This window comes from Schistocerca nitens, chromosome 4 (genome assembly GCF_023898315.1).
Source record: "Schistocerca nitens isolate TAMUIC-IGC-003100 chromosome 4, iqSchNite1.1, whole genome shotgun sequence".
In the NCBI taxonomy this organism is placed as follows: domain Eukaryota; kingdom Metazoa; phylum Arthropoda; class Insecta; order Orthoptera; family Acrididae; genus Schistocerca; species Schistocerca nitens.
This window is the reverse complement of record NC_064617.1, coordinates 719,262,702-719,289,981: the sequence shown is the minus strand read 5'-3', so window position 1 is coordinate 719,289,981 and position 27,280 is coordinate 719,262,702. Positions and strand designations below refer to the sequence as shown.

The 27,280-nt window shown below is 50.2% G+C and overlaps 43 non-coding genes across 43 annotated transcripts; all 43 read right to left on the bottom strand.

Annotated features, from left to right (window-relative positions):
* Positions 1-614: 614 nt before the first annotated feature.
* Trnas-cga (transfer RNA serine (anticodon CGA)) lies at positions 615-696 on the bottom strand. The gene has a single exon. It is a non-coding gene; the product is annotated as a tRNA-Ser (tRNA).
* Positions 697-834: 138 nt separating this feature from the next.
* Positions 835-907, bottom strand: Trnak-uuu (transfer RNA lysine (anticodon UUU)). Its single transcript has one exon. It is a non-coding gene; the product is annotated as a tRNA-Lys (tRNA).
* Positions 908-1,251: 344 nt separating this feature from the next.
* On the bottom strand, positions 1,252-1,333 carry Trnas-aga (transfer RNA serine (anticodon AGA)). Its single transcript has one exon. It is a non-coding gene; the product is annotated as a tRNA-Ser (tRNA).
* A 737-nt stretch (positions 1,334-2,070) lies between these two features.
* Positions 2,071-2,152, bottom strand: Trnas-cga (transfer RNA serine (anticodon CGA)). The gene has a single exon. It is a non-coding gene; the product is annotated as a tRNA-Ser (tRNA).
* Positions 2,153-2,290: 138 nt separating this feature from the next.
* On the bottom strand, positions 2,291-2,363 carry Trnak-uuu (transfer RNA lysine (anticodon UUU)). Its single transcript has one exon. It is a non-coding gene; the product is annotated as a tRNA-Lys (tRNA).
* Positions 2,364-2,707: 344 nt separating this feature from the next.
* Trnas-aga (transfer RNA serine (anticodon AGA)) lies at positions 2,708-2,789 on the bottom strand. The gene has a single exon. It is a non-coding gene; the product is annotated as a tRNA-Ser (tRNA).
* A 737-nt stretch (positions 2,790-3,526) lies between these two features.
* Positions 3,527-3,608, bottom strand: Trnas-cga (transfer RNA serine (anticodon CGA)). The gene has a single exon. It is a non-coding gene; the product is annotated as a tRNA-Ser (tRNA).
* A 138-nt stretch (positions 3,609-3,746) lies between these two features.
* Trnak-uuu (transfer RNA lysine (anticodon UUU)) lies at positions 3,747-3,819 on the bottom strand. Its single transcript has one exon. It is a non-coding gene; the product is annotated as a tRNA-Lys (tRNA).
* A 344-nt stretch (positions 3,820-4,163) lies between these two features.
* Trnas-aga (transfer RNA serine (anticodon AGA)) lies at positions 4,164-4,245 on the bottom strand. The gene has a single exon. It is a non-coding gene; the product is annotated as a tRNA-Ser (tRNA).
* A 737-nt stretch (positions 4,246-4,982) lies between these two features.
* On the bottom strand, positions 4,983-5,064 carry Trnas-cga (transfer RNA serine (anticodon CGA)). The gene has a single exon. It is a non-coding gene; the product is annotated as a tRNA-Ser (tRNA).
* A 138-nt stretch (positions 5,065-5,202) lies between these two features.
* On the bottom strand, positions 5,203-5,275 carry Trnak-uuu (transfer RNA lysine (anticodon UUU)). The gene has a single exon. It is a non-coding gene; the product is annotated as a tRNA-Lys (tRNA).
* Positions 5,276-5,619: 344 nt separating this feature from the next.
* Trnas-aga (transfer RNA serine (anticodon AGA)) lies at positions 5,620-5,701 on the bottom strand. The gene has a single exon. It is a non-coding gene; the product is annotated as a tRNA-Ser (tRNA).
* A 737-nt stretch (positions 5,702-6,438) lies between these two features.
* On the bottom strand, positions 6,439-6,520 carry Trnas-cga (transfer RNA serine (anticodon CGA)). The gene has a single exon. It is a non-coding gene; the product is annotated as a tRNA-Ser (tRNA).
* Positions 6,521-6,658: 138 nt separating this feature from the next.
* On the bottom strand, positions 6,659-6,731 carry Trnak-uuu (transfer RNA lysine (anticodon UUU)). The gene has a single exon. It is a non-coding gene; the product is annotated as a tRNA-Lys (tRNA).
* A 344-nt stretch (positions 6,732-7,075) lies between these two features.
* Positions 7,076-7,157, bottom strand: Trnas-aga (transfer RNA serine (anticodon AGA)). The gene has a single exon. It is a non-coding gene; the product is annotated as a tRNA-Ser (tRNA).
* A 737-nt stretch (positions 7,158-7,894) lies between these two features.
* Positions 7,895-7,976, bottom strand: Trnas-cga (transfer RNA serine (anticodon CGA)). Its single transcript has one exon. It is a non-coding gene; the product is annotated as a tRNA-Ser (tRNA).
* A 138-nt stretch (positions 7,977-8,114) lies between these two features.
* Positions 8,115-8,187, bottom strand: Trnak-uuu (transfer RNA lysine (anticodon UUU)). Its single transcript has one exon. It is a non-coding gene; the product is annotated as a tRNA-Lys (tRNA).
* A 344-nt stretch (positions 8,188-8,531) lies between these two features.
* On the bottom strand, positions 8,532-8,613 carry Trnas-aga (transfer RNA serine (anticodon AGA)). Its single transcript has one exon. It is a non-coding gene; the product is annotated as a tRNA-Ser (tRNA).
* Positions 8,614-9,350: 737 nt separating this feature from the next.
* Positions 9,351-9,432, bottom strand: Trnas-cga (transfer RNA serine (anticodon CGA)). The gene has a single exon. It is a non-coding gene; the product is annotated as a tRNA-Ser (tRNA).
* Positions 9,433-9,570: 138 nt separating this feature from the next.
* Positions 9,571-9,643, bottom strand: Trnak-uuu (transfer RNA lysine (anticodon UUU)). The gene has a single exon. It is a non-coding gene; the product is annotated as a tRNA-Lys (tRNA).
* A 344-nt stretch (positions 9,644-9,987) lies between these two features.
* On the bottom strand, positions 9,988-10,069 carry Trnas-aga (transfer RNA serine (anticodon AGA)). The gene has a single exon. It is a non-coding gene; the product is annotated as a tRNA-Ser (tRNA).
* A 744-nt stretch (positions 10,070-10,813) lies between these two features.
* Trnas-cga (transfer RNA serine (anticodon CGA)) lies at positions 10,814-10,895 on the bottom strand. Its single transcript has one exon. It is a non-coding gene; the product is annotated as a tRNA-Ser (tRNA).
* A 138-nt stretch (positions 10,896-11,033) lies between these two features.
* Trnak-uuu (transfer RNA lysine (anticodon UUU)) lies at positions 11,034-11,106 on the bottom strand. Its single transcript has one exon. It is a non-coding gene; the product is annotated as a tRNA-Lys (tRNA).
* A 344-nt stretch (positions 11,107-11,450) lies between these two features.
* Positions 11,451-11,532, bottom strand: Trnas-aga (transfer RNA serine (anticodon AGA)). Its single transcript has one exon. It is a non-coding gene; the product is annotated as a tRNA-Ser (tRNA).
* Positions 11,533-12,269: 737 nt separating this feature from the next.
* Positions 12,270-12,351, bottom strand: Trnas-cga (transfer RNA serine (anticodon CGA)). The gene has a single exon. It is a non-coding gene; the product is annotated as a tRNA-Ser (tRNA).
* Positions 12,352-12,489: 138 nt separating this feature from the next.
* Positions 12,490-12,562, bottom strand: Trnak-uuu (transfer RNA lysine (anticodon UUU)). The gene has a single exon. It is a non-coding gene; the product is annotated as a tRNA-Lys (tRNA).
* Positions 12,563-12,906: 344 nt separating this feature from the next.
* Trnas-aga (transfer RNA serine (anticodon AGA)) lies at positions 12,907-12,988 on the bottom strand. The gene has a single exon. It is a non-coding gene; the product is annotated as a tRNA-Ser (tRNA).
* A 737-nt stretch (positions 12,989-13,725) lies between these two features.
* Trnas-cga (transfer RNA serine (anticodon CGA)) lies at positions 13,726-13,807 on the bottom strand. Its single transcript has one exon. It is a non-coding gene; the product is annotated as a tRNA-Ser (tRNA).
* A 138-nt stretch (positions 13,808-13,945) lies between these two features.
* On the bottom strand, positions 13,946-14,018 carry Trnak-uuu (transfer RNA lysine (anticodon UUU)). The gene has a single exon. It is a non-coding gene; the product is annotated as a tRNA-Lys (tRNA).
* A 344-nt stretch (positions 14,019-14,362) lies between these two features.
* Trnas-aga (transfer RNA serine (anticodon AGA)) lies at positions 14,363-14,444 on the bottom strand. The gene has a single exon. It is a non-coding gene; the product is annotated as a tRNA-Ser (tRNA).
* A 737-nt stretch (positions 14,445-15,181) lies between these two features.
* Trnas-cga (transfer RNA serine (anticodon CGA)) lies at positions 15,182-15,263 on the bottom strand. Its single transcript has one exon. It is a non-coding gene; the product is annotated as a tRNA-Ser (tRNA).
* A 138-nt stretch (positions 15,264-15,401) lies between these two features.
* On the bottom strand, positions 15,402-15,474 carry Trnak-uuu (transfer RNA lysine (anticodon UUU)). Its single transcript has one exon. It is a non-coding gene; the product is annotated as a tRNA-Lys (tRNA).
* A 344-nt stretch (positions 15,475-15,818) lies between these two features.
* Positions 15,819-15,900, bottom strand: Trnas-aga (transfer RNA serine (anticodon AGA)). Its single transcript has one exon. It is a non-coding gene; the product is annotated as a tRNA-Ser (tRNA).
* A 744-nt stretch (positions 15,901-16,644) lies between these two features.
* Trnas-cga (transfer RNA serine (anticodon CGA)) lies at positions 16,645-16,726 on the bottom strand. The gene has a single exon. It is a non-coding gene; the product is annotated as a tRNA-Ser (tRNA).
* Positions 16,727-16,864: 138 nt separating this feature from the next.
* Trnak-uuu (transfer RNA lysine (anticodon UUU)) lies at positions 16,865-16,937 on the bottom strand. Its single transcript has one exon. It is a non-coding gene; the product is annotated as a tRNA-Lys (tRNA).
* Positions 16,938-17,281: 344 nt separating this feature from the next.
* Trnas-aga (transfer RNA serine (anticodon AGA)) lies at positions 17,282-17,363 on the bottom strand. Its single transcript has one exon. It is a non-coding gene; the product is annotated as a tRNA-Ser (tRNA).
* A 737-nt stretch (positions 17,364-18,100) lies between these two features.
* Trnas-cga (transfer RNA serine (anticodon CGA)) lies at positions 18,101-18,182 on the bottom strand. Its single transcript has one exon. It is a non-coding gene; the product is annotated as a tRNA-Ser (tRNA).
* A 138-nt stretch (positions 18,183-18,320) lies between these two features.
* On the bottom strand, positions 18,321-18,393 carry Trnak-uuu (transfer RNA lysine (anticodon UUU)). Its single transcript has one exon. It is a non-coding gene; the product is annotated as a tRNA-Lys (tRNA).
* A 344-nt stretch (positions 18,394-18,737) lies between these two features.
* On the bottom strand, positions 18,738-18,819 carry Trnas-aga (transfer RNA serine (anticodon AGA)). The gene has a single exon. It is a non-coding gene; the product is annotated as a tRNA-Ser (tRNA).
* Positions 18,820-19,556: 737 nt separating this feature from the next.
* Trnas-cga (transfer RNA serine (anticodon CGA)) lies at positions 19,557-19,638 on the bottom strand. Its single transcript has one exon. It is a non-coding gene; the product is annotated as a tRNA-Ser (tRNA).
* Positions 19,639-19,776: 138 nt separating this feature from the next.
* On the bottom strand, positions 19,777-19,849 carry Trnak-uuu (transfer RNA lysine (anticodon UUU)). The gene has a single exon. It is a non-coding gene; the product is annotated as a tRNA-Lys (tRNA).
* A 344-nt stretch (positions 19,850-20,193) lies between these two features.
* Trnas-aga (transfer RNA serine (anticodon AGA)) lies at positions 20,194-20,275 on the bottom strand. Its single transcript has one exon. It is a non-coding gene; the product is annotated as a tRNA-Ser (tRNA).
* A 737-nt stretch (positions 20,276-21,012) lies between these two features.
* Trnas-cga (transfer RNA serine (anticodon CGA)) lies at positions 21,013-21,094 on the bottom strand. Its single transcript has one exon. It is a non-coding gene; the product is annotated as a tRNA-Ser (tRNA).
* Between the last annotated feature and the right edge of the window lie 6,186 nt (positions 21,095-27,280).

The following is a 27,280-nucleotide window of genomic DNA, read 5'->3' as shown; positions in this document are numbered from 1 at the left end:
TCAATTTTGGCCTGGACGGGGGTTTGAACCCGGGACCCTTTGGTTGAAAGTCTAGCGCTCTACCGGCTGAGCTACCCGGTCCCTCGGCCGAGCATTGTGGTACATGCTGAATGGTGTTTGAGTGATTCGCGTGTCGTAATTACTGGCTTACGGCTCCAATGGCGACTTCACCGACTTCCCACTGACGCACCGCTGACGCTACTTTTCTGTCGTCTTAAACGATGGACATACTTGCAAGCAGCTGCGAGATCTTAAGAAAGGAAAACGCTGCACCACTGCTTTTGCCACACTCGAATGAATTTAATTGCGATTCTTAAAAAGAAATGAATGCTCGCTCTGTCCAACACTTTGAAGCACATCTGCGTAGTCACGAACACGGCGACGGCGCGACAAAATGACGGGGGCGCGTTCGTGGGCCTGCGACTGATTTCTGCAAGTACTAGCGTCCGTGCGAGGTGAACCGAGAGCCGCAACAGACAGCGGCCGTCGCGAAACAGTATTCTGAAACATAAATTTCCGTCTTGTTGAGAATGGTGTCACTGGTTTGGATCCGCTTTCACCCACGCATGTCACATGTGTGCGAAAATTTCTGCTCGTTTTTACGCAAAATCACACGCAGCCGGTAGGATTCGAACCTACGCTCCCAGAGGGAATCTGATTTCGAGTCAGACGCCTTAACCACTCGGCCACGACTGCCAGTAGCGGAAGATCCTCCCGACACATGCAACTGCTACTGTTTAAAGCACTGCAGTGCCAGGAAACGGCGTAGCAGCATTCTTTTCCGTAGTGCTTACACCGCTACGAGACGTGCGGCTACCAAGGTATTAAAATTTCCGCCCGAACAGGGACTTGAACCCTGGACCCTTAGGTTAAAAGCCTAATGCTCTACCGACTGAGCTATCCGTGCTCACGTTACCTGAACACCCCTCCCTTTAGGCATATTGACACATTGCCTCATGTCCTTTACTGTTGGGTGGTCGTTGCGTGGAGCTGTTACTATTAAAACGTCGTCTGACTGCTGTCTATAAACTCATTACGCTAGGGTCGTAACAGACTATCGAAGAAAGCTGACACACGATGTAAAGTGAAATTGCAGCAGTTTGTACGTCTCAGCAGAGGAGCTACGTGTTTTGTCGACACTCACTGGACAATTGTAAAATTCACAAGCGTCTCGAATGCAGTGTTTCCCACGTATTCGCTCATTTCACGGTTCCGTTGGAGATGTTCTTCACCTCTTGACACAAAAAAGGACGCAGTCGGTAGGACCCGAACCTACGCTCCCAGAGGGAATCTGATTTCTAGTCAGACGCCTTAACCACTCGGCCGCGACTGCCGGTCGCAGAAGCGTCTCTCGGCAAGTGCAACTTTTCAAGCAATCTGACGTAAGAACACGACATGGCCTCACTCGTTTCTGTAGTGCTTCCGTTGCCAGCACATTAGCCGTTACGACAGTGTATCAATTTTGGCCTGGACGGGGGTTTGAACCCGGGACCCTTTGGTTGAAAGTCTAGCGCTCTACCGGCTGAGCTACCCGGTCCCTCGGCCGAGCATTGTGGTACATGCTGAATGGTGTTTGAGTGATTCGCGTGTCGTAATTACTGGCTTACGGCTCCAATGGCGACTTCACCGACTTCCCACTGACGCACCGCTGACGCTACTTTTCTGTCGTCTTAAACGATGGACATACTTGCAAGCAGCTGCGAGATCTTAAGAAAGGAAAACGCTGCACCACTGCTTTTGCCACACTCGAATGAATTTAATTGCGATTCTTAAAAAGAAATGAATGCTCGCTCTGTCCAACACTTTGAAGCACATCTGCGTAGTCACGAACACGGCGACGGCGCGACAAAATGACGGGGGCGCGTTCGTGGGCCTGCGACTGATTTCTGCAAGTACTAGCGTCCGTGCGAGGTGAACCGAGAGCCGCAACAGACAGCGGCCGTCGCGAAACAGTATTCTGAAACATAAATTTCCGTCTTGTTGAGAATGGTGTCACTGGTTTGGATCCGCTTTCACCCACGCATGTCACATGTGTGCGAAAATTTCTGCTCGTTTTTACGCAAAATCACACGCAGCCGGTAGGATTCGAACCTACGCTCCCAGAGGGAATCTGATTTCGAGTCAGACGCCTTAACCACTCGGCCACGACTGCCAGTAGCGGAAGATCCTCCCGACACATGCAACTGCTACTGTTTAAAGCACTGCAGTGCCAGGAAACGGCGTAGCAGCATTCTTTTCCGTAGTGCTTACACCGCTACGAGACGTGCGGCTACCAAGGTATTAAAATTTCCGCCCGAACAGGGACTTGAACCCTGGACCCTTAGGTTAAAAGCCTAATGCTCTACCGACTGAGCTATCCGGGCTCACGTTACCTGAACACCCCTCCCTTTAGGCATATTGACACATTGCCTCATGTCCTTTACTGTTGGGTGGTCGTTGCGTGGAGCTGTTACTATTAAAACGTCGTCTGACTGCTGTCTATAAACTCATTACGCTAGGGTCGTAACAGACTATCGAAGAAAGCTGACACACGATGTAAAGTGAAATTGCAGCAGTTTGTACGTCTCAGCAGAGGAGCTACGTGTTTTGTCGACACTCACTGGACAATTGTAAAATTCACAAGCGTCTCGAATGCAGTGTTTCCCACGTATTCGCTCATTTCACGGTTCCGTTGGAGATGTTCTTCACCTCTTGACACAAAAAAGGACGCAGTCGGTAGGACCCGAACCTACGCTCCCAGAGGGAATCTGATTTCTAGTCAGACGCCTTAACCACTCGGCCGCGACTGCCGGTCGCAGAAGCGTCTCTCGGCAAGTGCAACTTTTCAAGCAATCTGACGTAAGAACACGACATGGCCTCACTCGTTTCTGTAGTGCTTCCGTTGCCAGCACATTAGCCGTTACGACAGTGTATCAATTTTGGCCTGGACGGGGGTTTGAACCCGGGACCCTTTGGTTGAAAGTCTAGCGCTCTACCGGCTGAGCTACCCGGTCCCTCGGCCGAGCATTGTGGTACATGCTGAATGGTGTTTGAGTGATTCGCGTGTCGTAATTACTGGCTTACGGCTCCAATGGCGACTTCACCGACTTCCCACTGACGCACCGCTGACGCTACTTTTCTGTCGTCTTAAACGATGGACATACTTGCAAGCAGCTGCGAGATCTTAAGAAAGGAAAACGCTGCACCACTGCTTTTGCCACACTCGAATGAATTTAATTGCGATTCTTAAAAAGAAATGAATGCTCGCTCTGTCCAACACTTTGAAGCACATCTGCGTAGTCACGAACACGGCGACGGCGCGACAAAATGACGGGGGCGCGTTCGTGGGCCTGCGACTGATTTCTGCAAGTACTAGCGTCCGTGCGAGGTGAACCGAGAGCCGCAACAGACAGCGGCCGTCGCGAAACAGTATTCTGAAACATAAATTTCCGTCTTGTTGAGAATGGTGTCACTGGTTTGGATCCGCTTTCACCCACGCATGTCACATGTGTGCGAAAATTTCTGCTCGTTTTTACGCAAAATCACACGCAGCCGGTAGGATTCGAACCTACGCTCCCAGAGGGAATCTGATTTCGAGTCAGACGCCTTAACCACTCGGCCACGACTGCCAGTAGCGGAAGATCCTCCCGACACATGCAACTGCTACTGTTTAAAGCACTGCAGTGCCAGGAAACGGCGTAGCAGCATTCTTTTCCGTAGTGCTTACACCGCTACGAGACGTGCGGCTACCAAGGTATTAAAATTTCCGCCCGAACAGGGACTTGAACCCTGGACCCTTAGGTTAAAAGCCTAATGCTCTACCGACTGAGCTATCCGTGCTCACGTTACCTGAACACCCCTCCCTTTAGGCATATTGACACATTGCCTCATGTCCTTTACTGTTGGGTGGTCGTTGCGTGGAGCTGTTACTATTAAAACGTCGTCTGACTGCTGTCTATAAACTCATTACGCTAGGGTCGTAACAGACTATCGAAGAAAGCTGACACACGATGTAAAGTGAAATTGCAGCAGTTTGTACGTCTCAGCAGAGGAGCTACGTGTTTTGTCGACACTCACTGGACAATTGTAAAATTCACAAGCGTCTCGAATGCAGTGTTTCCCACGTATTCGCTCATTTCACGGTTCCGTTGGAGATGTTCTTCACCTCTTGACACAAAAAAGGACGCAGTCGGTAGGACCCGAACCTACGCTCCCAGAGGGAATCTGATTTCTAGTCAGACGCCTTAACCACTCGGCCGCGACTGCCGGTCGCAGAAGCGTCTCTCGGCAAGTGCAACTTTTCAAGCAATCTGACGTAAGAACACGACATGGCCTCACTCGTTTCTGTAGTGCTTCCGTTGCCAGCACATTAGCCGTTACGACAGTGTATCAATTTTGGCCTGGACGGGGGTTTGAACCCGGGACCCTTTGGTTGAAAGTCTAGCGCTCTACCGGCTGAGCTACCCGGTCCCTCGGCCGAGCATTGTGGTACATGCTGAATGGTGTTTGAGTGATTCGCGTGTCGTAATTACTGGCTTACGGCTCCAATGGCGACTTCACCGACTTCCCACTGACGCACCGCTGACGCTACTTTTCTGTCGTCTTAAACGATGGACATACTTGCAAGCAGCTGCGAGATCTTAAGAAAGGAAAACGCTGCACCACTGCTTTTGCCACACTCGAATGAATTTAATTGCGATTCTTAAAAAGAAATGAATGCTCGCTCTGTCCAACACTTTGAAGCACATCTGCGTAGTCACGAACACGGCGACGGCGCGACAAAATGACGGGGGCGCGTTCGTGGGCCTGCGACTGATTTCTGCAAGTACTAGCGTCCGTGCGAGGTGAACCGAGAGCCGCAACAGACAGCGGCCGTCGCGAAACAGTATTCTGAAACATAAATTTCCGTCTTGTTGAGAATGGTGTCACTGGTTTGGATCCGCTTTCACCCACGCATGTCACATGTGTGCGAAAATTTCTGCTCGTTTTTACGCAAAATCACACGCAGCCGGTAGGATTCGAACCTACGCTCCCAGAGGGAATCTGATTTCGAGTCAGACGCCTTAACCACTCGGCCACGACTGCCAGTAGCGGAAGATCCTCCCGACACATGCAACTGCTACTGTTTAAAGCACTGCAGTGCCAGGAAACGGCGTAGCAGCATTCTTTTCCGTAGTGCTTACACCGCTACGAGACGTGCGGCTACCAAGGTATTAAAATTTCCGCCCGAACAGGGACTTGAACCCTGGACCCTTAGGTTAAAAGCCTAATGCTCTACCGACTGAGCTATCCGTGCTCACGTTACCTGAACACCCCTCCCTTTAGGCATATTGACACATTGCCTCATGTCCTTTACTGTTGGGTGGTCGTTGCGTGGAGCTGTTACTATTAAAACGTCGTCTGACTGCTGTCTATAAACTCATTACGCTAGGGTCGTAACAGACTATCGAAGAAAGCTGACACACGATGTAAAGTGAAATTGCAGCAGTTTGTACGTCTCAGCAGAGGAGCTACGTGTTTTGTCGACACTCACTGGACAATTGTAAAATTCACAAGCGTCTCGAATGCAGTGTTTCCCACGTATTCGCTCATTTCACGGTTCCGTTGGAGATGTTCTTCACCTCTTGACACAAAAAAGGACGCAGTCGGTAGGACCCGAACCTACGCTCCCAGAGGGAATCTGATTTCTAGTCAGACGCCTTAACCACTCGGCCGCGACTGCCGGTCGCAGAAGCGTCTCTCGGCAAGTGCAACTTTTCAAGCAATCTGACGTAAGAACACGACATGGCCTCACTCGTTTCTGTAGTGCTTCCGTTGCCAGCACATTAGCCGTTACGACAGTGTATCAATTTTGGCCTGGACGGGGGTTTGAACCCGGGACCCTTTGGTTGAAAGTCTAGCGCTCTACCGGCTGAGCTACCCGGTCCCTCGGCCGAGCATTGTGGTACATGCTGAATGGTGTTTGAGTGATTCGCGTGTCGTAATTACTGGCTTACGGCTCCAATGGCGACTTCACCGACTTCCCACTGACGCACCGCTGACGCTACTTTTCTGTCGTCTTAAACGATGGACATACTTGCAAGCAGCTGCGAGATCTTAAGAAAGGAAAACGCTGCACCACTGCTTTTGCCACACTCGAATGAATTTAATTGCGATTCTTAAAAAGAAATGAATGCTCGCTCTGTCCAACACTTTGAAGCACATCTGCGTAGTCACGAACACGGCGACGGCGCGACAAAATGACGGGGGCGCGTTCGTGGGCCTGCGACTGATTTCTGCAAGTACTAGCGTCCGTGCGAGGTGAACCGAGAGCCGCAACAGACAGCGGCCGTCGCGAAACAGTATTCTGAAACATAAATTTCCGTCTTGTTGAGAATGGTGTCACTGGTTTGGATCCGCTTTCACCCACGCATGTCACATGTGTGCGAAAATTTCTGCTCGTTTTTACGCAAAATCACACGCAGCCGGTAGGATTCGAACCTACGCTCCCAGAGGGAATCTGATTTCGAGTCAGACGCCTTAACCACTCGGCCACGACTGCCAGTAGCGGAAGATCCTCCCGACACATGCAACTGCTACTGTTTAAAGCACTGCAGTGCCAGGAAACGGCGTAGCAGCATTCTTTTCCGTAGTGCTTACACCGCTACGAGACGTGCGGCTACCAAGGTATTAAAATTTCCGCCCGAACAGGGACTTGAACCCTGGACCCTTAGGTTAAAAGCCTAATGCTCTACCGACTGAGCTATCCGTGCTCACGTTACCTGAACACCCCTCCCTTTAGGCATATTGACACATTGCCTCATGTCCTTTACTGTTGGGTGGTCGTTGCGTGGAGCTGTTACTATTAAAACGTCGTCTGACTGCTGTCTATAAACTCATTACGCTAGGGTCGTAACAGACTATCGAAGAAAGCTGACACACGATGTAAAGTGAAATTGCAGCAGTTTGTACGTCTCAGCAGAGGAGCTACGTGTTTTGTCGACACTCACTGGACAATTGTAAAATTCACAAGCGTCTCGAATGCAGTGTTTCCCACGTATTCGCTCATTTCACGGTTCCGTTGGAGATGTTCTTCACCTCTTGACACAAAAAAGGACGCAGTCGGTAGGACCCGAACCTACGCTCCCAGAGGGAATCTGATTTCTAGTCAGACGCCTTAACCACTCGGCCGCGACTGCCGGTCGCAGAAGCGTCTCTCGGCAAGTGCAACTTTTCAAGCAATCTGACGTAAGAACACGACATGGCCTCACTCGTTTCTGTAGTGCTTCCGTTGCCAGCACATTAGCCGTTACGACAGTGTATCAATTTTGGCCTGGACGGGGGTTTGAACCCGGGACCCTTTGGTTGAAAGTCTAGCGCTCTACCGGCTGAGCTACCCGGTCCCTCGGCCGAGCATTGTGGTACATGCTGAATGGTGTTTGAGTGATTCGCGTGTCGTAATTACTGGCTTACGGCTCCAATGGCGACTTCACCGACTTCCCACTGACGCACCGCTGACGCTACTTTTCTGTCGTCTTAAACGATGGACATACTTGCAAGCAGCTGCGAGATCTTAAGAAAGGAAAACGCTGCACCACTGCTTTTGCCACACTCGAATGAATTTAATTGCGATTCTTAAAAAGAAATGAATGCTCGCTCTGTCCAACACTTTGAAGCACATCTGCGTAGTCACGAACACGGCGACGGCGCGACAAAATGACGGGGGCGCGTTCGTGGGCCTGCGACTGATTTCTGCAAGTACTAGCGTCCGTGCGAGGTGAACCGAGAGCCGCAACAGACAGCGGCCGTCGCGAAACAGTATTCTGAAACATAAATTTCCGTCTTGTTGAGAATGGTGTCACTGGTTTGGATCCGCTTTCACCCACGCATGTCACATGTGTGCGAAAATTTCTGCTCGTTTTTACGCAAAATCACACGCAGCCGGTAGGATTCGAACCTACGCTCCCAGAGGGAATCTGATTTCGAGTCAGACGCCTTAACCACTCGGCCACGACTGCCAGTAGCGGAAGATCCTCCCGACACATGCAACTGCTACTGTTTAAAGCACTGCAGTGCCAGGAAACGGCGTAGCAGCATTCTTTTCCGTAGTGCTTACACCGCTACGAGACGTGCGGCTACCAAGGTATTAAAATTTCCGCCCGAACAGGGACTTGAACCCTGGACCCTTAGGTTAAAAGCCTAATGCTCTACCGACTGAGCTATCCGGGCTCACGTTACCTGAACACCCCTCCCTTTAGGCATATTGACACATTGCCTCATGTCCTTTACTGTTGGGTGGTCGTTGCGTGGAGCTGTTACTATTAAAACGTCGTCTGACTGCTGTCTATAAACTCATTACGCTAGGGTCGTAACAGACTATCGAAGAAAGCTGACACACGATGTAAAGTGAAATTGCAGCAGTTTGTACGTCTCAGCAGAGGAGCTACGTGTTTTGTCGACACTCACTGGACAATTGTAAAATTCACAAGCGTCTCGAATGCAGTGTTTCCCACGTATTCGCTCATTTCACGGTTCCGTTGGAGATGTTCTTCACCTCTTGACACAAAAAAGGACGCAGTCGGTAGGACCCGAACCTACGCTCCCAGAGGGAAGCTGATTTCTAGTCAGACGCCTTAACCACTCGGCCACGACTGCCGGTCGCAGAAGCGTCTCTCGGCAAGTGCAACTTTTCAAGCAATCTGACGTAAGAACACGACATGGCCTCACTCGTTTCTGTAGTGCTTCCGTTGCCAGCACATTAGCCGTTACGACAGTGTATCAATTTTGGCCTGGACGGGGGTTTGAACCCGGGACCCTTTGGTTGAAAGTCTAGCGCTCTACCGGCTGAGCTACCCGGTCCCTCGGCCGAGCATTGTGGTACATGCTGAATGGTGTTTGAGTGATTCGCGTGTCGTAATTACTGGCTTACGGCTCCAATGGCGACTTCACCGACTTCCCACTGACGCACCGCTGACGCTACTTTTCTGTCGTCTTAAACGATGGACATACTTGCAAGCAGCTGCGAGATCTTAAGAAAGGAAAACGCTGCACCACTGCTTTTGCCACACTCGAATGAATTTAATTGCGATTCTTAAAAAGAAATGAATGCTCGCTCTGTCCAACACTTTGAAGCACATCTGCGTAGTCACGAACACGGCGACGGCGCGACAAAATGACGGGGGCGCGTTCGTGGGCCTGCGACTGATTTCTGCAAGTACTAGCGTCCGTGCGAGGTGAACCGAGAGCCGCAACAGACAGCGGCCGTCGCGAAACAGTATTCTGAAACATAAATTTCCGTCTTGTTGAGAATGGTGTCACTGGTTTGGATCCGCTTTCACCCACGCATGTCACATGTGTGCGAAAATTTCTGCTCGTTTTTACGCAAAATCACACGCAGCCGGTAGGATTCGAACCTACGCTCCCAGAGGGAATCTGATTTCGAGTCAAACGCCTTAACCACTCGGCCACGACTGCCAGTAGCGGAAGATCCTCCCGACACATGCAACTGCTACTGTTTAAAGCACTGCAGTGCCAGGAAACGGCGTAGCAGCATTCTTTTCCGTAGTGCTTACACCGCTACGAGACGTGCGGCTACCAAGGTATTAAAATTTCCGCCCGAACAGGGACTTGAACCCTGGACCCTTAGGTTAAAAGCCTAATGCTCTACCGACTGAGCTATCCGGGCTCACGTTACCTGAACACCCCTCCCTTTAGGCATATTGACACATTGCCTCATGTCCTTTACTGTTGGGTGGTCGTTGCGTGGAGCTGTTACTATTAAAACGTCGTCTGACTGCTGTCTATAAACTCATTACGCTAGGGTCGTAACAGACTATCGAAGAAAGCTGACACACGATGTAAAGTGAAATTGCAGCAGTTTGTACGTCTCAGCAGAGGAGCTACGTGTTTTGTCGACACTCACTGGACAATTGTAAAATTCACAAGCGTCTCGAATGCAGTGTTTCCCACGTATTCGCTCATTTCACGGTTCCGTTGGAGATGTTCTTCACCTCTTGACACAAAAAAGGACGCAGTCGGTAGGACTCGAACCTACGCTCCCAGAGGGAATCTGATTTCTAGTCAGACGCCTTAACCACTCGGCCACGACTGCCAGTCGCAGAAGCGTCTCTCGGCAAGTGCAACTTGCAACTTTTCAAGCAATCTGACGTAAGAACACGACATGGCCTCACTCGTTTCTGTAGTGCTTCCGTTGCCAGCACATTAGCCGTTACGACAGTGTATCAATTTTGGCCTGGACGGGGGTTTGAACCCGGGACCCTTTGGTTGAAAGTCTAGCGCTCTACCGGCTGAGCTACCCGGTCCCTCGGCCGAGCATTGTGGTACATGCTGAATGGTGTTTGAGTGATTCGCGTGTCGTAATTACTGGCTTACGGCTCCAATGGCGACTTCACCGACTTCCCACTGACGCACCGCTGACGCTACTTTTCTGTCGTCTTAAACGATGGACATACTTGCAAGCAGCTGCGAGATCTTAAGAAAGGAAAACGCTGCACCACTGCTTTTGCCACACTCGAATGAATTTAATTGCGATTCTTAAAAAGAAATGAATGCTCGCTCTGTCCAACACTTTGAAGCACATCTGCGTAGTCACGAACACGGCGACGGCGCGACAAAATGACGGGGGCGCGTTCGTGGCCCTGCGACTGATTTCTGCAAGTACTAGCGTCCGTGCGAGGTGAACCGAGAGCCGCAACAGACAGCGGCCGTCGCGAAACAGTATTCTGAAACATAAATTTCCGTCTTGTTGAGAATGGTGTCACTGGTTTGGATCCGCTTTCACCCACGCATGTCACATGTGTGCGAAAATTTCTGCTCGTTTTTACGCAAAATCACACGCAGCCGGTAGGATTCGAACCTACGCTCCCAGAGGGAATCTGATTTCGAGTCAGACGCCTTAACCACTCGGCCACGACTGCCAGTAGCGGAAGATCCTCCCGACACATGCAACTGCTACTGTTTAAAGCACTGCAGTGCCAGGAAACGGCGTAGCAGCATTCTTTTCCGTAGTGCTTACACCGCTACGAGACGTGCGGCTACCAAGGTATTAAAATTTCCGCCCGAACAGGGACTTGAACCCTGGACCCTTAGGTTAAAAGCCTAATGCTCTACCGACTGAGCTATCCGGGCTCACGTTACCTGAACACCCCTCCCTTTAGGCATATTGACACATTGCCTCATGTCCTTTACTGTTGGGTGGTCGTTGCGTGGAGCTGTTACTATTAAAACGTCGTCTGACTGCTGTCTATAAACTCATTACGCTAGGGTCGTAACAGACTATCGAAGAAAGCTGACACACGATGTAAAGTGAAATTGCAGCAGTTTGTACGTCTCAGCAGAGGAGCTACGTGTTTTGTCGACACTCACTGGACAATTGTAAAATTCACAAGCGTCTCGAATGCAGTGTTTCCCACGTATTCGCTCATTTCACGGTTCCGTTGGAGATGTTCTTCACCTCTTGACACAAAAAAGGACGCAGTCGGTAGGACCCGAACCTACGCTCCCAGAGGGAATCTGATTTCTAGTCAGACGCCTTAACCACTCGGCCACGACTGCCGGTCGCAGAAGCGTCTCTCGGCAAGTGCAACTTTTCAAGCAATCTGACGCAAGAACACGACATGGCCTCACTCGTTTCTGTAGTGCTTCCGTTGCCAGCACATTAGCCGTTACGACAGTGTATCAATTTTGGCTTGGACGGGGGTTTGAACCCGGGACCCTTTGGTTGAAAGTCTAGCGCTCTACCGGCTGAGCTACCCGGTCCCTCGGCCGAGCATTGTGGTACATGCTGAATGGTGTTTGAGTGATTCGCGTGTCGTAATTACTGGCTTACGGCTCCAATGGCGACTTCACCGACTTCCCACTGACGCACCGCTGACGCTACTTTTCTGTCGTCTTAAACGATGGACATACTTGCAAGCAGCTGCGAGATCTTAAGAAAGGAAAACGCTGCACCACTGCTTTTGCCACACTCGAATGAATTTAATTGCGATTCTTAAAAAGAAATGAATGCTCGCTCTGTCCAACACTTTGAAGCACATCTGCGTAGTCACGAACACGGCGACGGCGCGACAAAATGACGGGGGCGCGTTCGTGGCCCTGCGACTGATTTCTGCAAGTACTAGCGTCCGTGCGAGGTGAACCGAGAGCCGCAACAGACAGCGGCCGTCGCGAAACAGTATTCTGAAACATAAATTTCCGTCTTGTTGAGAATGGTGTCACTGGTTTGGATCCGCTTTCACCCACGCATGTCACATGTGTGCGAAAATTTCTGCTCGTTTTTACGCAAAATCACACGCAGCCGGTAGGATTCGAACCTACGCTCCCAGAGGGAATCTGATTTCGAGTCAGACGCCTTAACCACTCGGCCACGACTGCCAGTAGCGGAAGATCCTCCCGACACATGCAACTGCTACTGTTTAAAGCACTGCAGTGCCAGGAAACGGCGTAGCAGCATTCTTTTCCGTAGTGCTTACACCGCTACGAGACGTGCGGCTACCAAGGTATTAAAATTTCCGCCCGAACAGGGACTTGAACCCTGGACCCTTAGGTTAAAAGCCTAATGCTCTACCGACTGAGCTATCCGGGCTCACGTTACCTGAACACCCCTCCCTTTAGGCATATTGACACATTGCCTCATGTCCTTTACTGTTGGGTGGTCGTTGCGTGGAGCTGTTACTATTAAAACGTCGTCTGACTGCTGTCTATAAACTCATTACGCTAGGGTCGTAACAGACTATCGAAGAAAGCTGACACACGATGTAAAGTGAAATTGCAGCAGTTTGTACGTCTCAGCAGAGGAGCTACGTGTTTTGTCGACACTCACTGGACAATTGTAAAATTCACAAGCGTCTCGAATGCAGTGTTTCCCACGTATTCGCTCATTTCACGGTTCCGTTGGAGATGTTCTTCACCTCTTGACACAAAAAAGGACGCAGTCGGTAGGACCCGAACCTACGCTCCCAGAGGGAATCTGATTTCTAGTCAGACGCCTTAACCACTCGGCCACGACTGCCGGTCGCAGAAGCGTCTCTCGGCAAGTGCAACTTTTCAAGCAATCTGACGCAAGAACACGACATGGCCTCACTCGTTTCTGTAGTGCTTCCGTTGCCAGCACATTAGCCGTTACGACAGTGTATCAATTTTGGCTTGGACGGGGGTTTGAACCCGGGACCCTTTGGTTGAAAGTCTAGCGCTCTACCGGCTGAGCTACCCGGTCCCTCGGCCGAGCATTGTGGTACATGCTGAATGGTGTTTGAGTGATTCGCGTGTCGTAATTACTGGCTTACGGCTCCAATGGCGACTTCACCGACTTCCCACTGACGCACCGCTGACGCTACTTTTCTGTCGTCTTAAACGATGGACATACTTGCAAGCAGCTGCGAGATCTTAAGAAAGGAAAACGCTGCACCACTGCTTTTGCCACACTCGAATGAATTTAATTGCGATTCTTAAAAAGAAATGAATGCTCGCTCTGTCCAACACTTTGAAGCACATCTGCGTAGTCACGAACACGGCGACGGCGCGACAAAATGACGGGGGCGCGTTCGTGGGCCTGCGACTGATTTCTGCAAGTACTAGCGTCCGTGCGAGGTGAACCGAGAGCCGCAACAGACAGCGGCCGTCGCGAAACAGTATTCTGAAACATAAATTTCCGTCTTGTTGAGAATGGTGTCACTGGTTTGGATCCGCTTTCACCCACGCATGTCACATGTGTGCGAAAATTTCTGCTCGTTTTTACGCAAAATCACACGCAGCCGGTAGGATTCGAACCTACGCTCCCAGAGGGAATCTGATTTCGAGTCAGACGCCTTAACCACTCGGCCACGACTGCCAGTAGCGGAAGATCCTCCCGACACATGCAACTGCTACTGTTTAAAGCACTGCAGTGCCAGGAAACGGCGTAGCAGCATTCTTTTCCGTAGTGCTTACACCGCTACGAGACGTGCGGCTACCAAGGTATTAAAATTTCCGCCCGAACAGGGACTTGAACCCTGGACCCTTAGGTTAAAAGCCTAATGCTCTACCGACTGAGCTATCCGGGCTCACGTTACCTGAACACCCCTCCCTTTAGGCATATTGACACATTGCCTCATGTCCTTTACTGTTGGGTGGTCGTTGCGTGGAGCTGTTACTATTAAAACGTCGTCTGACTGCTGTCTATAAACTCATTACGCTAGGGTCGTAACAGACTATCGAAGAAAGCTGACACACGATGTAAAGTGAAATTGCAGCAGTTTGTACGTCTCAGCAGAGGAGCTACGTGTTTTGTCGACACTCACTGGACAATTGTAAAATTCACAAGCGTCTCGAATGCAGTGTTTCCCACGTATTCGCTCATTTCACGGTTCCGTTGGAGATGTTCTTCACCTCTTGACACAAAAAAGGACGCAGTCGGTAGGACCCGAACCTACGCTCCCAGAGGGAAGCTGATTTCTAGTCAGACGCCTTAACCACTCGGCCACGACTGCCGGTCGCAGAAGCGTCTCTCGGCAAGTGCAACTTTTCAAGCAATCTGACGTAAGAACACGACATGGCCTCACTCGTTTCTGTAGTGCTTCCGTTGCCAGCACATTAGCCGTTACGACAGTGTATCAATTTTGGCCTGGACGGGGGTTTGAACCCGGGACCCTTTGGTTGAAAGTCTAGCGCTCTACCGGCTGAGCTACCCGGTCCCTCGGCCGAGCATTGTGGTACATGCTGAATGGTGTTTGAGTGATTCGCGTGTCGTAATTACTGGCTTACGGCTCCAATGGCGACTTCACCGACTTCCCACTGACGCACCGCTGACGCTACTTTTCTGTCGTCTTAAACGATGGACATACTTGCAAGCAGCTGCGAGATCTTAAGAAAGGAAAACGCTGCACCACTGCTTTTGCCACACTCGAATGAATTTAATTGCGATTCTTAAAAAGAAATGAATGCTCGCTCTGTCCAACACTTTGAAGCACATCTGCGTAGTCACGAACACGGCGACGGCGCGACAAAATGACGGGGGCGCGTTCGTGGGCCTGCGACTGATTTCTGCAAGTACTAGCGTCCGTGCGAGGTGAACCGAGAGCCGCAACAGACAGCGGCCGTCGCGAAACAGTATTCTGAAACATAAATTTCCGTCTTGTTGAGAATGGTGTCACTGGTTTGGATCCGCTTTCACCCACGCATGTCACATGTGTGCGAAAATTTCTGCTCGTTTTTACGCAAAATCACACGCAGCCGGTAGGATTCGAACCTACGCTCCCAGAGGGAATCTGATTTCGAGTCAAACGCCTTAACCACTCGGCCACGACTGCCAGTAGCGGAAGATCCTCCCGACACATGCAACTGCTACTGTTTAAAGCACTGCAGTGCCAGGAAACGGCGTAGCAGCATTCTTTTCCGTAGTGCTTACACCGCTACGAGACGTGCGGCTACCAAGGTATTAAAATTTCCGCCCGAACAGGGACTTGAACCCTGGACCCTTAGGTTAAAAGCCTAATGCTCTACCGACTGAGCTATCCGGGCTCACGTTACCTGAACACCCCTCCCTTTAGGCATATTGACACATTGCCTCATGTCCTTTACTGTTGGGTGGTCGTTGCGTGGAGCTGTTACTATTAAAACGTCGTCTGACTGCTGTCTATAAACTCATTACGCTAGGGTCGTAACAGACTATCGAAGAAAGCTGACACACGATGTAAAGTGAAATTGCAGCAGTTTGTACGTCTCAGCAGAGGAGCTACGTGTTTTGTCGACACTCACTGGACAATTGTAAAATTCACAAGCGTCTCGAATGCAGTGTTTCCCACGTATTCGCTCATTTCACGGTTCCGTTGGAGATGTTCTTCACCTCTTGACACAAAAAAGGACGCAGTCGGTAGGACTCGAACCTACGCTCCCAGAGGGAATCTGATTTCTAGTCAGACGCCTTAACCACTCGGCCACGACTGCCAGTCGCAGAAGCGTCTCTCGGCAAGTGCAACTTGCAACTTTTCAAGCAATCTGACGTAAGAACACGACATGGCCTCACTCGTTTCTGTAGTGCTTCCGTTGCCAGCACATTAGCCGTTACGACAGTGTATCAATTTTGGCCTGGACGGGGGTTTGAACCCGGGACCCTTTGGTTGAAAGTCTAGCGCTCTACCGGCTGAGCTACCCGGTCCCTCGGCCGAGCATTGTGGTACATGCTGAATGGTGTTTGAGTGATTCGCGTGTCGTAATTACTGGCTTACGGCTCCAATGGCGACTTCACCGACTTCCCACTGACGCACCGCTGACGCTACTTTTCTGTCGTCTTAAACGATGGACATACTTGCAAGCAGCTGCGAGATCTTAAGAAAGGAAAACGCTGCACCACTGCTTTTGCCACACTCGAATGAATTTAATTGCGATTCTTAAAAAGAAATGAATGCTCGCTCTGTCCAACACTTTGAAGCACATCTGCGTAGTCACGAACACGGCGACGGCGCGACAAAATGACGGGGGCGCGTTCGTGGCCCTGCGACTGATTTCTGCAAGTACTAGCGTCCGTGCGAGGTGAACCGAGAGCCGCAACAGACAGCGGCCGTCGCGAAACAGTATTCTGAAACATAAATTTCCGTCTTGTTGAGAATGGTGTCACTGGTTTGGATCCGCTTTCACCCACGCATGTCACATGTGTGCGAAAATTTCTGCTCGTTTTTACGCAAAATCACACGCAGCCGGTAGGATTCGAACCTACGCTCCCAGAGGGAATCTGATTTCGAGTCAGACGCCTTAACCACTCGGCCACGACTGCCAGTAGCGGAAGATCCTCCCGACACATGCAACTGCTACTGTTTAAAGCACTGCAGTGCCAGGAAACGGCGTAGCAGCATTCTTTTCCGTAGTGCTTACACCGCTACGAGACGTGCGGCTACCAAGGTATTAAAATTTCCGCCCGAACAGGGACTTGAACCCTGGACCCTTAGGTTAAAAGCCTAATGCTCTACCGACTGAGCTATCCGGGCTCACGTTACCTGAACACCCCTCCCTTTAGGCATATTGACACATTGCCTCATGTCCTTTACTGTTGGGTGGTCGTTGCGTGGAGCTGTTACTATTAAAACGTCGTCTGACTGCTGTCTATAAACTCATTACGCTAGGGTCGTAACAGACTATCGAAGAAAGCTGACACACGATGTAAAGTGAAATTGCAGCAGTTTGTACGTCTCAGCAGAGGAGCTACGTGTTTTGTCGACACTCACTGGACAATTGTAAAATTCACAAGCGTCTCGAATGCAGTGTTTCCCACGTATTCGCTCATTTCACGGTTCCGTTGGAGATGTTCTTCACCTCTTGACACAAAAAAGGACGCAGTCGGTAGGACCCGAACCTACGCTCCCAGAGGGAATCTGATTTCTAGTCAGACGCCTTAACCACTCGGCCACGACTGCCGGTCGCAGAAGCGTCTCTCGGCAAGTGCAACTTTTCAAGCAATCTGACGCAAGAACACGACATGGCCTCACTCGTTTCTGTAGTGCTTCCGTTGCCAGCACATTAGCCGTTACGACAGTGTATCAATTTTGGCTTGGACGGGGGTTTGAACCCGGGACCCTTTGGTTGAAAGTCTAGCGCTCTACCGGCTGAGCTACCCGGTCCCTCGGCCGAGCATTGTGGTACATGCTGAATGGTGTTTGAGTGATTCGCGTGTCGTAATTACTGGCTTACGGCTCCAATGGCGACTTCACCGACTTCCCACTGACGCACCGCTGACGCTACTTTTCTGTCGTCTTAAACGATGGACATACTTGCAAGCAGCTGCGAGATCTTAAGAAAGGAAAACGCTGCACCACTGCTTTTGCCACACTCGAATGAATTTAATTGCGATTCTTAAAAAGAAATGAATGCTCGCTCTGTCCAACACTTTGAAGCACATCTGCGTAGTCACGAACACGGCGACGGCGCGACAAAATGACGGGGGCGCGTTCGTGGCCCTGCGACTGATTTCTGCAAGTACTAGCGTCCGTGCGAGGTGAACCGAGAGCCGCAACAGACAGCGGCCGTCGCGAAACAGTATTCTGAAACATAAATTTCCGTCTTGTTGAGAATGGTGTCACTGGTTTGGATCCGCTTTCACCCACGCATGTCACATGTGTGCGAAAATTTCTGCTCGTTTTTACGCAAAATCACACGCAGCCGGTAGGATTCGAACCTACGCTCCCAGAGGGAATCTGATTTCGAGTCAGACGCCTTAACCACTCGGCCACGACTGCCAGTAGCGGAAGATCCTCCCGACACATGCAACTGCTACTGTTTAAAGCACTGCAGTGCCAGGAAACGGCGTAGCAGCATTCTTTTCCGTAGTGCTTACACCGCTACGAGACGTGCGGCTACCAAGGTATTAAAATTTCCGCCCGAACAGGGACTTGAACCCTGGACCCTTAGGTTAAAAGCCTAATGCTCTACCGACTGAGCTATCCGGGCTCACGTTACCTGAACACCCCTCCCTTTAGGCATATTGACACATTGCCTCATGTCCTTTACTGTTGGGTGGTCGTTGCGTGGAGCTGTTACTATTAAAACGTCGTCTGACTGCTGTCTATAAACTCATTACGCTAGGGTCGTAACAGACTATCGAAGAAAGCTGACACACGATGTAAAGTGAAATTGCAGCAGTTTGTACGTCTCAGCAGAGGAGCTACGTGTTTTGTCGACACTCACTGGACAATTGTAAAATTCACAAGCGTCTCGAATGCAGTGTTTCCCACGTATTCGCTCATTTCACGGTTCCGTTGGAGATGTTCTTCACCTCTTGACACAAAAAAGGACGCAGTCGGTAGGACCCGAACCTACGCTCCCAGAGGGAATCTGATTTCTAGTCAGACGCCTTAACCACTCGGCCACGACTGCCGGTCGCAGAAGCGTCTCTCGGCAAGTGCAACTTTTCAAGCAATCTGACGCAAGAACACGACATGGCCTCACTCGTTTCTGTAGTGCTTCCGTTGCCAGCACATTAGCCGTTACGACAGTGTATCAATTTTGGCTTGGACGGGGGTTTGAACCCGGGACCCTTTGGTTGAAAGTCTAGCGCTCTACCGGCTGAGCTACCCGGTCCCTCGGCCGAGCATTGTGGTACATGCTGAATGGTGTTTGAGTGATTCGCGTGTCGTAATTACTGGCTTACGGCTCCAATGGCGACTTCACCGACTTCCCACTGACGCACCGCTGACGCTACTTTTCTGTCGTCTTAAACGATGGACATACTTGCAAGCAGCTGCGAGATCTTAAGAAAGGAAAACGCTGCACCACTGCTTTTGCCACACTCGAATGAATTTAATTGCGATTCTTAAAAAGAAATGAATGCTCGCTCTGTCCAACACTTTGAAGCACATCTGCGTAGTCACGAACACGGCGACGGCGCGACAAAATGACGGGGGCGCGTTCGTGGGCCTGCGACTGATTTCTGCAAGTACTAGCGTCCGTGCGAGGTGAACCGAGAGCCGCAACAGACAGCGGCCGTCGCGAAACAGTATTCTGAAACATAAATTTCCGTCTTGTTGAGAATGGTGTCACTGGTTTGGATCCGCTTTCACCCACGCATGTCACATGTGTGCGAAAATTTCTGCTCGTTTTTACGCAAAATCACACGCAGCCGGTAGGATTCGAACCTACGCTCCCAGAGGGAATCTGATTTCGAGTCAGACGCCTTAACCACTCGGCCACGACTGCCAGTAGCGGAAGATCCTCCCGACACATGCAACTGCTACTGTTTAAAGCACTGCAGTGCCAGGAAACGGCGTAGCAGCATTCTTTTCCGTAGTGCTTACACCGCTACGAGACGTGCGGCTACCAAGGTATTAAAATTTCCGCCCGAACAGGGACTTGAACCCTGGACCCTTAGGTTAAAAGCCTAATGCTCTACCGACTGAGCTATCCGGGCTCACGTTACCTGAACACCCCTCCCTTTAGGCATATTGACACATTGCCTCATGTCCTTTACTGTTGGGTGGTCGTTGCGTGGAGCTGTTACTATTAAAACGTCGTCTGACTGCTGTCTATAAACTCATTACGCTAGGGTCGTAACAGACTATCGAAGAAAGCTGACACACGATGTAAAGTGAAATTGCAGCAGTTTGTACGTCTCAGCAGAGGAGCTACGTGTTTTGTCGACACTCACTGGACAATTGTAAAATTCACAAGCGTCTCGAATGCAGTGTTTCCCACGTATTCGCTCATTTCACGGTTCCGTTGGAGATGTTCTTCACCTCTTGACACAAAAAAGGACGCAGTCGGTAGGACCCGAACCTACGCTCCCAGAGGGAAGCTGATTTCTAGTCAGACGCCTTAACCACTCGGCCACGACTGCCGGTCGCAGAAGCGTCTCTCGGCAAGTGCAACTTTTCAAGCAATCTGACGCAAGAACACGACATGGCCTCACTCGTTTCTGTAGTGCTTCCGTTGCCAGCACATTAGCCGTTACGACAGTGTATCAATTTTGGCCTGGACGGGGGTTTGAACCCGGGACCCTTTGGTTGAAAGTCTAGCGCTCTACCGGCTGAGCTACCCGGTCCCTCGGCCGAGCATTGTGGTACATGCTGAATGGTGTTTGAGTGATTCGCGTGTCGTAATTACTGGCTTACGGCTCCAATGGCGACTTCACCGACTTCCCACTGACGCACCGCTGACGCTACTTTTCTGTCGTCTTAAACGATGGACATACTTGCAAGCAGCTGCGAGATCTTAAGAAAGGAAAACGCTGCACCACTGCTTTTGCCACACTCGAATGAATTTAATTGCGATTCTTAAAAAGAAATGAATGCTCGCTCTGTCCAACACTTTGAAGCACATCTGCGTAGTCACGAACACGGCGACGGCGCGACAAAATGACGGGGGCGCGTTCGTGGGCCTGCGACTGATTTCTGCAAGTACTAGCGTCCGTGCGAGGTGAACCGAGAGCCGCAACAGACAGCGGCCGTCGCGAAACAGTATTCTGAAACATAAATTTCCGTCTTGTTGAGAATGGTGTCACTGGTTTGGATCCGCTTTCACCCACGCATGTCACATGTGTGCGGAAATTTCTGCTCGTTTTTACGCAAAATCACACGCAGCCGGTAGGATTCGAACCTACGCTCCCAGAGGGAATCTGATTTCGAGTCAGACGCCTTAACCACTCGGCCACGACTGCCAGTAGCGGAAGATCCTCCCGACACATGCAACTGCTACTGTTTAAAGCACTGCAGTGCCAGGAAACGGCGTAGCAGCATTCTTTTCCGTAGTGCTTATTTTTTTTTTTTTTTTTTTTTTTTTTTGCAATCGCTGCATGGAGCTGTAACTAATAAAACGTCGCCTGGATGCTGTCTACAAACTTATCGTGCTAAGCTCGTAACAGACTATCGAAGAATACTGACACACGACGCAAAAACAAATTGCAGCAGTCGTTACGTCTCATGCGTTGGAGCAGAGGATTTACGTGTTTTGTTGACACTCACTGGGCAACTCGAAAATTCACAAGCATTTTGAATGCAATGTTTCCCACGTTTTCGCTCATTTCACAGTTCCGTTGGAGACGTTCTTCACGTCCTGACACAAAAAAGGGAACGCGGTCGGTAGGACATCTTTTTTTTTTTTATTTTCTTGCTTCCCAGGCAGTTGCCTACTGTGTTCCTCTTATGGCATGCACTAGACAACCAGAACAGCTACACGAGGGAGTCACTTTTGTTCTCGGCGGTAGTTACATTATCACAAACTCAGAGCATTTCCATTGGCGTCAGCTTCAAAACGAATGCATGCCGAAACCCGGGATCTTTTTTTTGTTACGCCTTAACCACTCTTTTTTTTTACGCCTTAACCACTCTTTTTTTACGCCTTAACCACTCTTTTTTTTACGCCTTAACCACTCTGTTTTTTTAATTATTAGTGTTTTTTTTTTTTTTTTTTTTTTTTTTTTTTTTTTTTTTTTTTTTTTTTTGTTAAACCAAACATACCTTCTTGCAAGATCAGGCCAGGGCGGCGGTGGAGGCAAAGGGGGCAGGGGTCGCAATCCGAGGCCTGGCCACAGTGTCTCCCTCACCGTCCCAACCCGAGAAACGTGGAATAACGGAAAGAGTGGTGTGTTGTACTCTTTATTATTGTGTAACAGAGCATTGCTCTTTTTTTTTATTTAATATTTTTTTTTTATGGAGTTCCTTTAGGAGAACAAAGATCCATCGTGGCCAGCGGAAACATGTCCAAAACGATGTTGCGAAAAAAGAATAACGTCCTCTGAAGGTGTGGAAAGAACGTGAGGAAGGAAGAACGAGAACGCGAAACACAAAATAAAAAACCATTCTAGGAGGACAATGACCACAAGTAGGCAGCGGAGGCCCACCGCTACCATAGAAAGGCAAAAAATAGAGACTCTCAAAATAATATGGAAATGAAAAACACAAACAAATAACCACACTAAACGTGCCAAATATGTCTGGCGCACGGGAATGGGGAAGTGTACGCAATTCCGGCAGCAACAAACATATTTCGTCTTCTCGATAAGCTTGATTTCCGTGCCCAAGAGGCAACCGTTTCAACGCCTAATTATCTTTGAGCGCCGTCTCACAGTTCAGGGACAAGTCAATGACAGTCCTGCAATAGTCACAAAAAACGAAGTAAAGGTCAGCAATTAGGGAACAAGCGTCAATCCAGGAGAGAAGAGCCAATATGGCAATCCTAAGGACAACCGCCCAAATGGCGGAAGATAAGTCGAGCCGGTGAGACAAATGAACTGTCATACATCAAGAAAATTAGAACAATATATCATTCCACACATTCCGCCAGAGGAAACAGTGGAATGGGAAGTACATAATCATGGCAGGAGAGAAATATGTAATTTGGTAAAGGCGGTCCGTAGAGGGACATCTAAAAATCGGGCATAATTGGAAACACACTGCGGATTTCGTTGCTCCCGTCCATAGTAGTCCCAAAGATACGTCAAAAACTGCAAGCGATCCATGAGGCGGAGAGAGAAAATCGCATGTGCTGCATGCGCGGCGATCCACACGGTAGCGTTTCTCTTGGTGGCAGGATACGGCCGCCAGTCGGGAACCAGGATATACGTAGGTTGTATGGCACTCGGGGTAGTCCTATTAATCAACGCCAACATCTCACGGGTGGCAGCCCATACCTCGTGAAACTGGGGGCACACAAAACGGTGTTCGATCGTGTCCTCAGCCGCGCACCGCCCACAGATGCCACTCGGGAGGAGATTGATTGCGTGGAGTTTCGCATTCGTGGCAACGGTGCGATTCACAACTTTATACCAAGTGTCCCGAACATCTGATGTCAACAATTTACTGGAAATGTTGGACCACACCGTCCGCCAATCGTATTGCGGCAGCCTCAACTCCCATTTGTTAGTCGGCGGAGTTCCGCGGAGGGCCTCTGCGATCGCGCTGACGTTACCCCTGCGCCGATCGTCACCTATCAGATAGCTGGTGTGGAGGAAGTACTGGCGAACGAAATTCAAGTTGTACGGGATAGCCTGGATAGAGACAGGCGCGCGGAGAGAAGCAGGGCGGTAAAGGTCGAAGAGTACCGACGTGGGGCCAAGCCCCGCATGGGCTATTACACAGTTAGTTCGGTGGAGCAAAAGGGCAGCACACTTGGAAGGAAAATCAACCAGACCGATGCCGCCCCTGTCCGGCGGGAGCGTGCAAATATTGTAGGCGACCTTAAAGATTTCGCCTCGCCAGACCAGCCAAGAAACAGCATGCTTGATGGCCCGTTCGATCTCCTTCGGCACCGGCAAAACTTGAGCCAGGTACCAGGCCTTGGCCAACATCTGGGTATTAACAACCGAAACTCTATCCAGCAAAGACAAATTTCGTTTGGCGGCAGCCTGAGTCGCCGCTCGAACAGAATATAAGACCGCGCGCCAGTTTAACACTGCCATTTGTTGTACATTTGCCGTCATCTGGATCCCGAGAATCTTATGTCGTAACTTGACGGTATACCAATCACGACGGACAGCCCTCATGGTCGCAGTAAGCGGCAGCAAGATGGACTTACGGGGGTTCACAACCGCACCCGATGCCGATTCAAATTGGTGAAGAATGAGACGGAGCGAATCAATATCGTCGGGACTTTGGATAAAAACTCCCAAGTCATCCGCATACGCCCGACAGACAAGCGAACCCGTACCAAACGGGACACCGTGGCAAACATTCGTTAGTTTACGGAGTAGAGGATCCAGCGCTAAAACGAATAAGCCCATGGAAAGCGGGCACCCTTGGCGGACGGATCTGTTCATCCTGAGGACATCACCGGCCTGGCCATGAAAAAGGATTCGGGAAGTGGCCGATTTCAGAAGGTTAGATATCACATGCGTGAATTTTAAACCAAATCCAAACTTATACATGACCCGCCGCAAGTATTCGTGACTAATTCGATCGAATGCATTATGAAAATCAATGGAAAGTATCGCAGCCCGGCCGCCACGACGTGACGAGGCAGAAGCGATACATTCTCGATACGCCAGGACGGCATCAAATATATTCCGTCCAGGTACTGCACACGATTGAGAAGGACTAATGACGGTCTTCAACGCCGGCCGCAAACGGTGTGAAAAGCAGCGTGCTATGATTTTATAATCGGCGTTTAATAGAGTAATCGGCCGTAAAGTCACCGCACTTTGGATGCCAGTGGTCTTCGGGATGAGGACGATGAGCCCCTCTAAAAAGTCTTCCGGCACATCAAGACCATTATGTATCTCATTAACAATGGCAACGAAAGTATCAGTTAAAAGACCGGAAAATTTCACATAAAATTCCACAGGAATTCCGTCAATGCCAGGTGCCTTTCCCTTCGGGCTAGCCTTAACGGCGGCAGAAACATCATCAGCTGTAAAACGCTCATTTAAAAGAAGTCTATCCTGACGCGTTAAAACTGAAGGCAGGTCGTGTAAAAACATCTGCAAGGAGGCGTCATGCAAAGGTTGAGATTGAAAGAGTTTAGAGTAGTGATCGTAAATTTCGTCCTTAATCACCCGACGATCCGAAGTTCTAAGACCGTCACGCGTTATCCAGTCCGTGAATAAAAGTTTTTCACGCCGCAGTCGGGCTCGTCGTAAATGATACAATGATAGTGGTTCTTCCAAAGAGGGATCGAAAGGCCTGCTACGGACAACAGAGCCCTGCGCCTTCCGATGCGGATGGTTTAAAATCTGCGTTTTAATTTTCCGTAACATGGGAAGGAGGTCAGGGCGGTCGGTAACACGAGTAATTAAATCCTGTAAACAATCGCGATAAAAATTGACCGTCATCATGTCCCAATGGGCCTTGTCACGACAGTAATTTATGAGCAAATTACGAAGAGCCGGTTTAGCGTGACGGAGCCACCATGCGACAGTAGAACACGCCTGTGGGCGGCTCTGAAGAAGTTGGCGCCACAACAAATGTACCTGTTCGACAAGACTGACGTCATCCAAAACACTAACATTGAATTTCCAATAGGATCGCGTACGGTCCGGGCGAACAGACGGGACATTAAAAGCACACAAATAACCACAATGATCCGAAAAAACGACGGGGGCAACTTCGGCCTGCAAGATTTGTGCAGTAAGGTCCGACGAGACATAAATACTGCCCAACCTACTATGCCCAGTAGGATAAAAATAAGTAAAACCTGTAGCAGTCGGACTAAAACGAAGCCACGTGTCCTCAAGTTTAAAAGTGTCAACTAAAGTTTGCAGTGCTAGACACTTATGTGCCGTCGGTTCCTGGTCGGCAACACGCAAGACACAATTAAAATCACCGCCTAAGATGATCCGTCGGTGGTTTCGATGGAAGAACTGACATAAATCATGATTGAAAAAAGTATCCCTCAGACGTTTGTTGTGAGTTCCAGAGGGGGCGTACACGTTAACAAAAAATATGTCGCAGATGACACATGCCAACCCTCGTCCATTTGGTAAAATTTCTACGTGTTTATACTCTAAACCGGGCGTGATTAAAATAGCCGTACCAATGGTCGTTTCCGGATCAATATTAAGAATAACATTATAGGCAGTAAGGTGCGGGACAACGTCAGCTGTAAGTTCTTGAAGGAAAACCACATCACAACGAGCAGATTGCAAAAAATGTAAAAGGGCGTCAATTTTACGGACACTGCGGATTTGATTAACATTAAGTGTGAGGACGCGTAACTGGTGGAATGCACGCGTCAGGATGGACTCTGTAACTTAAGCGGAACTAGAAGAAATGATCTTCCTCCACATCCTCAGACCACTGCATGGTGTCCGCAGGAGAAGGTACGGCGTCCGGGACGGCCCGGGAAGCGGGGGCGGGGGGCACCGACATAGGCGGACCGTGCACGAAAGGTGCGTCGCGACGCTCTTGGACCAAGGAGTCCGTTAATCCCTCAACGGCCTGTTCGAAGGAAACGCCGTCGCCCTCAGTGGGCGCCGTTTTCGAACGTTTCTTAGACCGCCTACGCTTCGGTTTGGAATCGGTAGGGGCGGACTGGGTGGAAACTTGAGACACCTCGCTTTCAGCGCTGCTAGCATCCGCCTCACCAGAAGTGGACAGGCCGGCTTGTGTCGGCAATTTCCGCTTGTCTGTCGGTGGGGCGGGGACGGTAATCGGCCGGGGCGACTCGACCAACATTTCAGAAGACTCCCCAACAGGCACGGGCGGGACACTGACAGCTGACAAATCAGCAAGACTGACTTCGCGAGGGGTCTGTTCGGTAGAGAAACTTTGTTCCGACACAACCGGGGGCACGACAACTGTCGGCAGAGTCACATTATCGGACACAGGAGGGGACTCGACCAACATTTCAGAAGACTCCCTAACAGGCACGTCCGGAACACTGACGGCTGACAAATCAGCGATACTGACTTCGCGAGGGGTGCGTTCGGCAGGTAAACTTTGTTCCGACACAACCGGGGGCACGACAACTGTCGGCTGAGTCACAATATCGGACACAGGAGCCACAGCCGCAGGAGCGGCGGAAGCCTGTCGGTCGGTCGGGGCGAGCGAGGGGGGTCCAACCAACGCGCCTGCATACGTGGTGTTGACAACAGCTTCGCGCGGTAGCTGCGCCGGCCTGCGTAAAGTGCAGGTTTGTCGTAAATGATCCGTTTTGCCACACACAGAACACGTCTGCGGCTGCCCACTATAGCTGAGGAAAGCTCGCGTGCCAGCAATGATCAGATACGACGGGATATGTTTCTTTAAATCTACACGTACTGTCCGAACACCACTCAGAACCCGATACCTAAAACCTGCAGGCCACACATCATTCTCCACACTAAGAACGGTGCCAAATTCGCCAAGTTTACGAGCAATGGCCTCATTTGGGCACTCAAAAGGAACATTATAAACCTTCACACTTCGAATGC